The following is a 14,611-nucleotide window of genomic DNA, read 5'->3' as shown; positions in this document are numbered from 1 at the left end:
GTTATTTTGCCCTCTGAGATTCCAAGGCTCGCCATAGACCCACTAAAGAGAGTGTTTCCTGGTATCTGGAAACGTCTCTCTCTTTTAAGACTTCCTTCCCAGGACAGATCTGCATTCCCTACCTTTTTTGTCTCTCTTTTTATCTTTTATATTTTGTCCTACCTCATTTCAAAGACAATGGGCTGCTTTTCTGGGTGCCTGATGTTCTCTGCCAGCATTCAGAAGTTGTTCTGTGGAATTTGCTCAGCCCTCAAATGTTCTTTCAATGAATTTTTGGGGGATAAAGTGGTCTCCCGTCCTATTCCTCCAGCATCTTAGGACTGCCTCTGGACTAGGTGTTAACAGTCAAAGATCTCTGGAAACCTGTCTTCTAGTTATGGTCCAGGAAAGTATTCCCTCTCATTGCATCTTTTCATACCTAGAGTTACACTATTACAATCACTGATCATATATCAAGCTATATGTTTGATCAACTGCTTCAAGTCTAGTCATCATTTTCATTGGAGGCTCAGTAATATACTTGGTGATACAAGAAATAATGTGAAACAAGCAAAATACAAACGGTATGCTGCTGCTGCTGCTAAGTCGCTTCAGTCGTGTTGGACTCTGTGCAACCCCATGAACTGCAGCCCACCAGGCTCCTCTGTCCCTGGGATTCTCCAGGCAAGAATACTGGAGTGGGTTGCCATTTCCTTCTCCAATGCATGAAAGTGAAAAGTGAAAGTGAAGTAGCTTAGTTGTGTCCGACTCTTCGCGACCCTATCGACTGGAGCCCACCAGGACCCTCTGTCCATGAGACTTTCCAGGCAACAGTACTGGAGTGGGTTGCCATTGCCTTCTCCGACAAACAGTACAGTGGAATTAAAAGTAAATATTTTAGCCATGAGCCTCTGACACTAGTGTTTTTAAAAGATCGTCAAGACTAGGGAAGAGAAGGCAATGGCACCCCACTCCAGAATTCTTGCCTGGAAAATCCCATGGACAGAGGAGCCTGGTAGGCCGCAGTCCTTGGGGTCGCTAAGAGTCGGACACGACTGAGCGACTTCACTTTCACTTTTCACTTTCATGCATTGGAGGAGGAAATGGCAACCCACTCCAGTGTTCTTGCCTGGAGAATCCCAGGGATGGGGGAGCCAGGTGGGCTGCCGTCTATGGGGTCGCACAGAGACGGACATGACTAAAGCGACTTAGCAACAGCAGCAGGTATGAAAATATAGCTTTCAGTTTGAATTATAGCACAGATATCTCCCTGAGATACTGTAAGGTGTAAAAGGCCTTGCAATTGTGTAACAATGCCTTTCTTATCATAGAGATCACAGAATTCAATAGGCTAATAGCCCAATTACTATCATTTAAAGCTTATGAAAGTTGTTAAGGCTTCAGTTCAGTTCAATTAAGTTCAGTCGCTCAGTCGTGTCTGACTCTTTGCGACCCCATGAATTACAGCACGCCAGGCCTCTCTGTCCATCACTAACTCCTGGAGTTCACTCAAACTCACGTCCGTCAAGTCGCTGATGCCATCCAGCCATCTCATCCTCTGTCGTCCCCTTCTCCTCCTGCCCCCAATCCTTCCCAGCATCAGAGTCTTTTCCAATGAGTCAGCTCTTCGTATGAGGTGGCCAGAGTACTGGAGTTTCAGCTTTAGCATCATTCCTTCCAAAGAACACCCAGGACTGATCTCCTTTAGAATGGACTGGTTGGATCTCCTTGCAGTCCAAGGGACTCTCAAGAGTCTTTTCCAACACCACAGTTCAAAAGCATCAATTCTTCGGTGCTCAGCTTTCTTCACAGTCCAACTCTCACATCCATACATGACCACTGGAAAACCATAACCTTGACTAGACGGACCTTTGTTGGCAAAGTAATGTCTCTGCTTTTGAATATGCTATCTAGGTTGGAGTTGCTCCTCCCGGCCGCCGCCCCTGGCCTTGGGTGCAGGGTGGCTCCTCTCGGCCGTTCCTGCACCGTTGCAGCCTGGCACTCTCAGCTGCTGCCCCGACCTTGGATGTGGGGAGCAACCCCACGCCCGAGGCCAGGGGCAGCAGCTGGGAGGAGCAATGCCACGTCCAAGGAGCGGTGGCTGCCCGGGCGCAGGAGGACCTCGAGGAGCTATCCCACGTTGAAGGTCAGGAAGGGCAGCGGTGAGGAGATACCCCTCGTCCAAGGTAAGGAGCAGCAGCTGCGCTTGGCTGGAGCAGCCATGAAGAGATGTCTAAGGTAAGAGAAACCCAAGTAAGATGGTAGGCGTTGAAAGAGAGCATCAGAGGGCAGACACACTGAAACCATACTCACAGAAAACTAGTCAATCTAATCACACTATGACCACAGCCTTGTCTAACTCAATGAAACTAAGCCTTGCCCACGGGGCCACCCAAGATGGGTGAGTCATGGTGGAGAGGTCTGACAGAATGTGGTCCACTGGAGAAGGGAATGGCAAAACACTTCAGTATTCTTGCCTTGAGAACCCCATGAACAGTATGAAAAGGCAAAATGATAGGATACTGAAAGAGGAACTCCCCAGGTCAGTAGGTGCCCAATATGCTACTGGAGATCAGTGGAGAACTAACTCCAGAAAGGATGAAGGGATGGAGCCAAAGCAAAAACAATACCCAGCTGTGGATGTGACTGGTGATGGAAGCAAGGTCCAATGCTGTAAACAGCAATATTGCATAGGAACCTGGAATCTCAGGTCCATGAATCAAGGCAAACTGGAAGTGGTCAAACAAGTGATAGCAAGGGTGAACATTGATGTTCTAGGAATCAGCGAACTAAAATGGACTGGAATGGGTGAATTTAACTCAGATGACCATTATATCTACTACTGCAGGCAAGAATCCTTCAAAAGAAATGGAATAGCCATCATGGTCAACAAAAGAGTCCGAAATGCAGTACTTGGATGCAATCTCAAAACGACAGAATGATCTCTGTTCGTCTCCAAGGCAAACCATTCAATATCACAGTAATTCAAGTCTATGCCCCAAACAGTAACGCTGAAGAAGCTGAAGTTGAATGGTTCTATGAAGACCTACAAGATCTTTTAGAAGTAATACCCAAAAAAGATGTCCTTTTCATTATAAGGGACTGGAATGTTAAGTAGGAAGTCAAGAAACACCTGGAGTAACAGGCAAATTTGGCCTTGGAATGCAGAATGAGGCAGGGCAAAGACTAATCGAGTTTTGCCAAGAAAATGCACTGGTCATAGCAAACACCCTCTTCCAACAACACAAGAGAAGGCTCTACACATGGACATCACCAGATGGTCAACACCGAAATCAGATTGATTATATTCTTTGCAGCCAAAGATGAAGAAGCTCTATACAGTCAACAAAAACAAGACCAGGAGCTGACTGTGGCTCAGATCATGAACTCCTTATTACCAAATTCAGACTTAAATTGAAGAAAGTAGGGAAAACTGCTAGACCATTCAGGTATGACCTAAATCAAATCCCTTATGATTATAAAGTGGAAGTGAGAAATAGATTTAAGGGCCTAGATCTGATAGATAGAGTGCCTGATGAACTATGGAATGAGGTTCGTGACATTGTACAGGAGACAGGGATCAAGATCATCCCCATTGAAAAGAAATACAAAAAAGCAAAATGGCTGTCTGGGGAGGCCTTACAAATAGCTGTGGAAAGAAGAGAAGCGAAAAGCAAAGGAGAAAAGGAAAGATATAAGCATCTGAATGCAGAGTTCCAAAGAACAGCAGAAGAGATAAGAAAGCCTTCTTCAGTGATCAATGCAAAGAAATAGAGGAAAACAACAGAATGGGAAAGACTAGAGATCTCTTCGAGAAAATTAGAGATACCAAGGGAACATTTCATGCAAAGATGGGCTCGATAAAGGACAGAAATGGTCTGGACCTAACAGAAGCCGAAGATATTAAGAAGAGGTGGCAAGAATACACAGAAGAACTGTACAAAAGAGATCTTCATGACCCAGATAATCACGATTTTGTGATCACTCATCTAGAGCCAGACATCCTGGAATGTGAAGTCAAGTGGGCCTTAGAAAGCATCCCTACGAACAAAGCTAGTGGAGGTGATGGATTTCCAGTTGAGCTATTTCAAATCCTGAAAGAGGATGCTGTGAAAGTGCTGCACTCAATATGGCAGCAAATTTGGAAAACTCAGCAGTGGCCACAGGACTGGAAAAGGTCAGTTTTCATTCCAATCCCAAAGAAAGTCAATGCCAAAGAATGCTCAAACTACCGCACAATTGCACTCATCTCACATGCTAGTAAAGTAATGCTCAAAATTTTCCAAGCCAGGCTTCAGCAATACATGAACTGTGAACTCCCTGATGTTCAAGCTGGTTTTAGAAAAGGCAGAGGAACCAGAGATCAAATTGCCAACATCCGCTGGATCATCGAAAAAGCAAGAGAGTTCCAGAAAAACATCTATTTCTGCTTTATTGACTATGCCAAAGCCTTTGACTGTGTGGATCGCAATAAACTATGAAAAATTCTGAAAGAGATGGGAATACAGACCACCTGACCTGCCTCTTGAGAAACCTATATGCAGGTCAGGAAGCAACAGTGAGAACTGGACATGGAACAACAGACTGGTTCCAAATAGGAAAAGGAGTATGTCAAGGCTGTATACTGTCACCCTGCTTATTTAACTTCTATGCAGAGTACATCATGAGAAACGCTGGACTGGAAGAAACACAAGCTGGAATCATTATTCCCAGGAGAAATGTCAATAACCTCAGATATGCAGGTGATACCACCCTTATGGCAGAAACTGAAGAGGAACTAAAAGGCCTCTTGGTGAAAGTGAAAGTGGAGAGTGAAAAAGTTGGCTTAAAGCTCAACATTCAGAAAACGAAGATCATGGCATCTGGTCCCATCACCTCACGGGAAATAGATGGGGAAACAGTGGAAACAGTGTCAGACTTTATTTTTGGGGCTCCAAAATCCCTGCAGATGGTGACTGCAATCATGAAATTAAAAGACTCTTACTCCTTGGAAGGAAAGTTATGACCAACCTAGATAGCATATTCAAAAGCAGAGACATTACTTTGCCCACTAAGGTCCGTCTAGTCAAGGCTATAGTTTTTCCAGTAGTCATGTATAGGTGTGAGAGTTGGACTGTGAAGAATGCTGAGTGCCGAAGAATTGATGGTTTTGAGCTGTGGTGTTGGAGAAGACTCTTGAGAGTCCCTTGGACTGCAAGGGGATCTAACCAGTCCATTCTGAAGGAGATCAGCCCTGGGATTTCTTTGGAAGGAATGATGCTAAAGCTGAAACTCCAGTACTTTGGCCACCTCATGCAGAGAGTCAACTCATTGGAAAAGACTCTGATGCTGGGAGGGATTGGTGGCAGGAGGAGAAGGGGACGTCAGAGGATGAGATGGCTGAATGGCATCACTGACTTGATGGACGTGAGTCTGAGTGAACTCCGGGAATTGGTGATGGACAGGGAGGCCTGGCGTGCTGCGATTCATGGGGTCGCAAAGAGTCGGACATGCCTGAGCAACTGAACTGAACTGATCTAAGTTGGTCGTAACTTTCCTTCCCAGACCTAAGTGTCTTTTAATTTCATGGCTGCAATCACCACCTGCAATGAGTTTGGAACCCCCAAAAATAAAGTCTGACACTGTTTCCACTATTTCCCATCTATTTCCCATGTGAAGGCTTAGATATGGTCAGTTACATCCTCCAACCCCACTGAAGGCACATGCTTGTACACACACACACACACACACACACACACACACACAAGCTGCTAAATGGTCATACCAGGAGAATACAGTTCTTTGACCCATTGAGCTCATACCAATGGTAGATTGGTTAGGGTTACCTCTAATTCATTAACATGTATGGCCTTTAAATTCATGGGAATCCCAGGCTACACCTTCATATCCATCCCTGTAGATGTGAAGGCCATAAATTAGTGCCACAAATCCAGAGTTCCATACCGATCACTCTCTCTAAGGTTAATAATAGACATAGTTCATAAAGCACCCAGCCTTGTCTCATAATTACCAGGTTGATCATTTTATGTTTAGAATCATTACATCTGCAAACAGTGACAGTTCTTCTTTTCTAGTTTGGATTCCTTCTATTTCTTTTTCTTCTCGGATTATCATGGCTTCCAAAGCTATGCTGAATATAAGCGGCAAGAGAAAGGACTGTAATTTTTAAAATTGTCTTCTCAATAAACAAATGCCATATGATCATATATATGATGTGTGTATGTGCATTATATATGTTAAGAAGGTGATAGATATACTTTTGTCTGCATCTGCTATTTTATGTACATCACAGAAAACATCCATATGAACTGCTGTAGGCCTTCCTCAGTATTTGTAATAGCTACATAACATTTCATAATAAAGATGCTCAGAATTTATTCATCCATTCTTATATTGATAGACATTTCTTTTTTGTACTTTTTCAGTCACTACTTATCTATATTTTGTGTCTATTTGAGCTGCTATGTATATCTCCTTGCATGTGTAGTCAGTTTTCCCCTATGGCATAGTGATGGGATTTAAGGGCCAAAGGGCAAGGGCTCTTCTCAATTTTGATATATATTGATAGAGTGTTCCTCAAAGTAATTTGTATTTCTACTATCAGATAGAATACTTTTTCCCCTCAATCCCTGTGACCAATAGGTATCACCTCTCTGTAAATTATGCCAAATATATATAACATAATGACCTAGTTTTACATTATTTTGCATTTCCTTTCATAAAAGTAGTTGGCCATTTGTTTATTAGAACATTTGAATTTACATTTTGATGAACTGCCTCCAATAGCCTTTGTTTTTCCATTTTTAATTATTTTGTTAATAACTTATGAATTCTTTGTATGTTGTAGATAAATCTTCAATTTGAAATCTTAAAGAATATTTTCTCTCCTATTTACTTTGGGTTTGATATCTTTCTATTTTAAGATATTTAAAATGGTTAAGTGTGTATTACTTTTCTCTAATGGTTTATCTTGATTAAAATATTACCTCTAGTACCTCCACGTGTACTCTTTTAAGTTTTCTTTTAAAATTTGTATTGTTCTCACGTTCATGTTTTAATTCCACCTGGAATTATGTTCTGCTTTTTACAAAAGTTAAAGGATGATTCCATTTTCTTCCAAATAACCTATGCTGCCACTTATTTAAAATGTACTCTTCACCCAACCGATTGGTAAACCATCTTTGATATATTCGAGTGCCACATATACTGGTAAGCAACCCTCCTGCCAATGCAGGAGACATAAGAGAAGGGGATTTGATCCTGGGTTGAGAAGATTCCGTGCAGTAGGAAATGGCAATCCACTGCATAGTCTTGCCTGAAGAATCCCATGGACACGGGAGCCTGGCCAGCTACTGTCCATAGGGTTGCAAAGAGTCCAGCTCGACTAATGTGACTTAATACATGCATATATACTAGGATCTCTATTCTGACTCACTTTTCTGATTTACTCCATCCTCTACAACCCTGAAAACAAGTTGAATTATAATTATGATGTATATTATCACTAATGTTAATTTTTAGGTTCTCACCATTTAAAGTTGTATTTGTTATTAATTTTGCACAGTCTTTACTGTCTTTAAGTACAGTTCCTTCATTTTTATGATTAAAGAATCTCCTTTGAGCCTTTCATACAGCTTTAATTTGTAGAAAACTACAAATCACACTTTGGACCAGGAATCTTGCACAATTGAAAAAAAAATCAAATAAACCTTTTGTTTATTCAGAAGTTTTGCTATAAATAGCCTTTCTCTAACCTGAAAAGGAAAATAGATAGTTACAAGTTTATGAACTTGGAAATAATGCATTGTCTGAGTAATCAGGCTAAAATCATGGTCCCAAATAAGATGAAATTTGATTATGCTGTATTCACAATCATAAATTATAGATCTCTTGTGTTGTGTTTCCTAACACCAGGATCAGTTACGTAATTTGTGAGACCAAGAGCAAAATGAAAATGTGGGATCCTGTACTCAAAATACAGGAAAAATGTACCATGAAATGTAGTAAAATACTGAAAGTTTTCCTTTTTCCCATGGTCTCTTCTTTGACCTGTACTGCCGTCTGGGGATGGCTATACTTCTGAGCAAGTGTAGACTCTCAAACGCACCCAAGGACTGGGCTGTGATTTGCCCCACAGGGATATCCATCTGCAGCTAGGCTCCCCAGCTAGTCTCAGAAATATATGTTGAAGAAACTTTCCTCACATATGCCCAGAAATTCTATTGCAAAGGATATTTTTCTCTGGAAGCATTTTTCTCCAGTTTTTGAAATTACGAACAGTAAGTTAATGTTCCTTCTCTCTCTCAACCTACAATATTTTATTGATCAACCAACCACATCAAACTATAAAAGACAGATTTCTCATAACTCATATATTTCTTAGGAGCAATAAGTTTCAAATTATCTCAAATCATGCTTGCAAATACGTGTTGGACCCTTAGCAGTTTCACCGTTTTGCTTACAGTAGTTTCAGAAGCCACTCATTTGTCACCACCCACCTAGCACAGTTTTTCACCAGCTGAAGACAAATGAGGAAGTGGCGATTTAGGAAGCTGCTACAGATAGTAGTACATGCTTTCTTTGTACTTTGTTGATCTGTCTTAGAGTTTTAAATACTTATTTTTTTCCCTTAGGATGTTCATCTGTTGACCAAGAAGAGAAATAAAACTATTCTGTGATTACACTAGTAACTCCTGACAAGAAATAAGGAGGAAATTTTGCTTAAATAGTTATATGATACTCCAATTAATCTGATTCTAATTTTAAAATAAAAAGACACGCTCTGTTATAACAACTCTGCCATCACCTACATATATACTTAATAGCTTTAAAATATACTAGTTTTCTTTCCCATTGAATTTCTTGCTGGCAGATCCTTAATATTTCTCGATACTTCTATTTACTGTTGTTCTTTATTTGTCACACTATGAGATTATATATTATCATTTTGGAAGTGCAACTATGGCTGAAAGTTCCCATGTACTGCTAGGGCCACACTTCAGAATGAACATTGTATAGCCTACTGCAGAGTTAGGTCTCCACCCACAATTTCCCTGAATTATGTATCAGCTAATCAGCGCACATAAGCTTATAAATACGTGAACAATTTTATCTTCAATGTCTTTAAACATTTAATTTAATGATAAATGTTTATTGTGGGAATTTTGGAAAATAAAGACAATTATAAAGAATTTACAGTAGTCGTCTGTAAGCCTACCAGTAACTTTATGTTTCCGTGTATCTCTCTTCATAAATATATATGTACAGCCCACCAAAATTGAGATAATATTATACATCTGATTTTTGTAGACTACTTTCCATACTGAATATATCTTACAAAACTTTTAAATGTACTGGTACTTTGCGTATCTTTAAATTTGACTTCTGCATGGGTATAATAGTAACTATATTAGCATCCCATGCCTAGAATAATGAATGTGTTTCTTAAAGATATAGAAATTGCTCCTTCAATTTTGCTTTCTATTTCCTCTTTTAAGTAGCTGATAAGAATTAGTACACTAGTGGCTTAAACTTATAATAAATGTGTGGTTTAAAAGGTGAAAGTCTTCTTAGTTGCTTTTCAATAATTAAACTCTAATATTAACAAAGTTGAGTCCTTAAAGGAGCTGGCTTGAGCTACTGTATACAAAAGCTTGTTTTATTTTTCAAAGGCATATTTAGATATGTAATTCTAAGTGCTGAAAAGTATTTAAGACCACCACAGTACATAAAAGTTTAAAAAGTACCATTCATAAATATCAATAGATACTATTTCTATGTGTCTAATTTACTCAAATAATTCCATTTACAAAGGATATTTAGAAATTAACCATAAACCCATTAAGGAGCTGAGTTACATGCTTCTCTTCAACCTCAGCCCCTAACATACAAACAAACGACTGCTGCTTCTACTCTTGATAAAATTGATAGGAAAATTATGTTGATTTCTGCTTCATTTTATTGCTCTGCAGTAACTTGAGAAAGTTAATGTATATTTGAGTTTTTATCTCCAAAATAGAGTTCAACAAATGTTGAGTAATAGAACAAAATATCTAGGTCTTAGCCCTTGGTAGAATTGTTGGAAAGACTTTAAAAATTGAGCTGTACAGATTGAATTGAAGTAAGCAATATTGTGTGCCCAGGCCACAGAAATCTTGCAGTGGATAACTCACATTCCCTTATTACCCTGACCTAAATTTCTCTCCATTCTTACATGCTAAATAATGTCCTCAGTCCTTTGCTCTTTACAGAGTAAAGTTGCTACTGGTATTAATGAGAAAACATCCTGCATTCTCATTAACAACCTATATTCTTTATGATTGAATGCATCTGCTATAGAGTACCAATATATTCCTGATCTTCAAATTATTTATTAGTTTTGGATAATAGGCAAAACACATATGACCTGAATAGTATCCCTGGACCCTAGCTACTGGGATCCTTCAGCATTTGATTGTTGATTGGCTGGAGTTACCAGAGGTCACCAACTGCAAGTCTTCAGCAAATGGGGTTACTAAAGATAATCAACTGCTTTTGAAGTTCTTCCTTGCTGACTTCTTCCTCCATTCTTGCTAATGATGAAAAGAAGGCTAAACAATGTAGCAAAGTGAAAATTCAATGGCAAAAGAGAAAACATAAAGTTTTGCGAGACTTCTGAGAGCACACCATAATGCGCTACATCATATTTACCGCAATTCCATTGCACAACATGAGGTCAGTAGATTTCCCTGGATTCTGTAAATCAGACTAGTTAGTCTTTACTAGTTTGTCACTGTGATTTCATAAAGCTGAAGGCTATGTGAGCGGAGGGGCTCCGACACTAACATGGTGTTTCTTCTCTTATCTTAAATTTCTACATTTTTGAATTTAGAATACATGAGCTTGTAACATTTCCTGCAGGCTAGTGTGTGGTCTGCCACAACAGATTCAGACTGTGGGAGCTGGACGAAAGTAGATCTGGTGACAGAAGGGAAATGTAGAGTGAGGAAAAGGAGAACCAAAAGAGTGATCTGAACTCCATAAATATCAAATATCTTTGTATATTCACTTCCTTGCACATTTTAAATTCCAAATCAATGATTTACTGTGAAATGTTTTCATTGACTAATTGAAATTTAGTTCTTTGTTTTGGGCAGTGAATTGTAAGCCCTGAAGATAGTTTGTCTCCAGTTTCCTCATTTTGGGAAACTCTCTCGATATAACTGTTTTGTTCTCTCACCCTACCCTGGCTTCCATCAGCATCTCCTTGTATATGAAGCATCTGTAATATTCTATATGTTACTGTTCTAATAATTCTAAGATTACACATACTGTTATCTTCACCATCTCTTTTCACTTTGCATGAATCCAGTTTAAGCTCCTTAAAGATCTCAGATATGTGATAATTAGAGTGGCCACCCTGAAAGTATCAGTGAAATCAGGCTGCTGCTACTCCAGCCTTCTCAGTCTATTTGAAATGTCCTAGGATGCACAAGGGTATTGAAAAATACCAACCCTAGAGAACAGGATTTATCACCCCTGTCAAGTAACACTCAACACTGATGAATTCTGACATTCACCTCAATATGAGTCAGAATCCACTTATTATTTAATTCGCCAATTCTGTGTATCTTTTGCCATTAAGTTTGACAACGTAGGTAGCCTCTCTCTTTTCTTGTATTGTGGTGTAATCTAACATGAATTAAAGAGGAATTTAAAATGGAGACTTCAGTCTTCAAAGTCATATATTCTTTGACCTGGAGCCTGACATCCTGTGGGTGATATGAGTTTCTCTGAAGAACTAAACCCTGTTGTAACACTATAAGGTCTCGTGTGGCATTTTTTAAATGCAAATTCTTGACATCAAATTGAGAATTCTTTCTAGACATGGGTAGCTTAGGAGTACTTAATGGTTCGTGTGTGTATCTGAAATATTACTGTTGCTGTTTAAATAGTTTTGGCTTGAGTATTTAAGAACTGAACCACTCATTCAGCCTCTGTGGGAGTAATTTGGCCATACAAATTGAAAGTGCTTCGAATTCCACATCTTGCATAGTTGAGGAAGTCATATATTCAATTCTAGAGGGAAAGTGTATAACCCTTAATATCACCAACTCCTTACTCTGAAAACTTCCCTTATTTAAAAAAGGAGCCCCCAGTATCTCAGTTTCTAGAAGTGCTTGTATGAGGTGGTAGATAGCAGCTGTCTCATTAAACTAATAACCTGCCCTGCATATGTCGTTGTTGCTCAGTTGCTAAGTCTTTGCGACCTCCTGGACTGTAGCACACCAAGCTTCCCTGTCCTTCACTATCTCCCAGGATTTGCTCAAATTCATGTCCATTGAGTCAGCGATGCTATCTAGCCATCTCATTCTCTACCCCTCTCTTCTTCTTTTAACTTCAATATTTCCCATCATCAGGATCTTTTCCAGTCAGTCAGCTCTTCACGTCAGGTGGCCAAAGTATTGGAGTTTCAGCATCAGTCCTTCCAGTGACTCTTCAGAGTCCATTTCCTTTAGGATTGACTGATTTGGCCTCCTTGCAACCCAAGAGACTCTCAAGAGTCTTCTCTTGCACCACAACTTGAAAGCATCAATTCTTCAGTGCTCAGCCTTCTTTATGGTCCAACTCGCAAATCCATACTTGACTACGGGAAAAACCATTATTTGACTTAGAGAGACCTTTGTCAGCAAAGTGATGTTCTTTGGAACTCTCAGTTCAGTTGGGTATATCTTTCCCTTTCTCCCTTGCTTTTCACTTTCCTTCTTTCCTCAGCTATTTGTAAAGCCTCCTCAGATAACCACTTTGCTTTAATTTTTTTTCCTTTGGGATGGTTTTGGTCACTGCCTCCTGTACAGTGTTACGAACCTCTGTCCATATGAAACTCTGTCCATAGTTTTTCAGGCACTCTTTGTACCAGATCTAACCCCTTGAATCTGTCAGTCACCTCCACTGTATAAACATAAGGGATTTGATTTAGGTCATACCTGAATGGCCTAGTGATTTCCCCTACTTTCTTCAGTTTAAGCCTAAATTTTGCAATAAGGAGTTCATGATCTGAGCCACCATCAGCTCCAGGTCTTATTTTTGCTGATGGTATAGAGCTTCTCTGTCTTAGGCTGCAAAGAATATAATCAATCTGATTTCAGTATTGACCACTTGGTAATGTCCATGTGTAGGCTGATCTCTTATGTTGTTGGAAGCAGGGGTTTGCTATGACCAGTATTCTCTTGACAAAACTCTGTTAGACTTTGCACTGCTTCATTTTGTACTCCAAAGTCCAAACTTGCTATTTATTACTTCAGGTATCTCCTGACTTCCTACTTAGCATTCCAGTCCCCTATGATGAAAAGGACATCTTTTTGGTGTTAGTTCTAGAAGGTGATGTAGGTCTTCATAGAACCATTCAGCTTCAGCTTCTTCAGCATTAGTGGTTGGAGCATAGACTTGGATTACTGTGATACTGAATGGCTTGCCTTGGAAACAAACAGAGGTCATTCTGTCGTTTTTTAGATTGCACCCAAGTACTGCATTTCAGACTCTTCTGTTGAGAATGAAGGCTCCTCCATTTCTTCTAAGGGATTCTTGCCCCTTGTGGTGGATATAATCATCATCTGAATTGAATTTGTTCCTTGCAGTCCATTTTAGTTCACTGATTCCTAAGATGTCAATGGATATTCACTTTTGCCATCTCTTGCTTGACTATGTCCAGTTTACCTTGATTCATGACCTAACATTCCAGGTTCCTATGCAATATTGTTCTTTACATCATCGGACTCTACTTTCACCCCCCAGCCACATCCACAACTGAGCATCATTTCCACTTTGGCCCAGATGCTTCATCCTTTCTGGAGCTATTAATAAGGGCCCTTTGCTCTTCACCAGAAGCATATTGAACACCTTCTGACCTGGGGGGACTTATCTCCCAGTGTCATATCTTTTTGCCTTTTCATACTGTTTATGGGATTCTCGCAGCAAGAATACTGGTGTGGTTTGCCATTTGCTCCTCCAGTAGACGACATTTTATCAGGTTTTATTTTTTACTTTTTTTATATTGCTACCAGAAAAATTTAAATTATGTATGTGCCTCATATTTTGGTTTGGATGGTACTATGATTTGAATGTTTGTGTTCCGCCCCCCCCCCCACCCGATTCATATGTTTAAACCTATCCCCTAATGTGATGGTGTTAATAAGTGGTGCTTTTCAAATTGATTAGGTCATGAGGGCTCTGCCCCTATGAGTGTGATTCGAGACCTTATAAAAGTAGTCTAACATAGCTTTCTTGTTTGTTCTGCCATGTGAAGTTACAGCTAGAATACTCCTTTTAAAAAAAGAGAGAGAGAGAAAGGTTATTTGTTTGCTTACTTATTGACTGGCTGTGCTGGGTCTTCGTTGCTGGGTGCAGGCTTTCTCTAGTTGCATCGAGCAGAGGCTACTCTCTAGTTGTGGAACATGGGCTTTTCACCATGGTGGCTTCTCTTGTTGTGGAGTACAGGCTGTAGAGAGTGGGGGTTTCAGTAATTGCAGCCCATGGGCTCAGTATTTGTGGTACACAGGCTTAGTTGCCCTGTGGCATGTGGGATTTCCCAGACCAGGGATAGAACCAGTGTCCTCAGCATTGCAAGACAGATTCTTTTTTCGTTTGTTTCTTT

Source organism: Ovis aries, chromosome 5 (genome assembly GCF_016772045.2).
Source record: "Ovis aries strain OAR_USU_Benz2616 breed Rambouillet chromosome 5, ARS-UI_Ramb_v3.0, whole genome shotgun sequence".
Classification (NCBI taxonomy): Eukaryota; Metazoa; Chordata; class Mammalia; order Artiodactyla; family Bovidae; genus Ovis; species Ovis aries.
Note: the sequence above shows the minus strand (reverse complement) of the source record.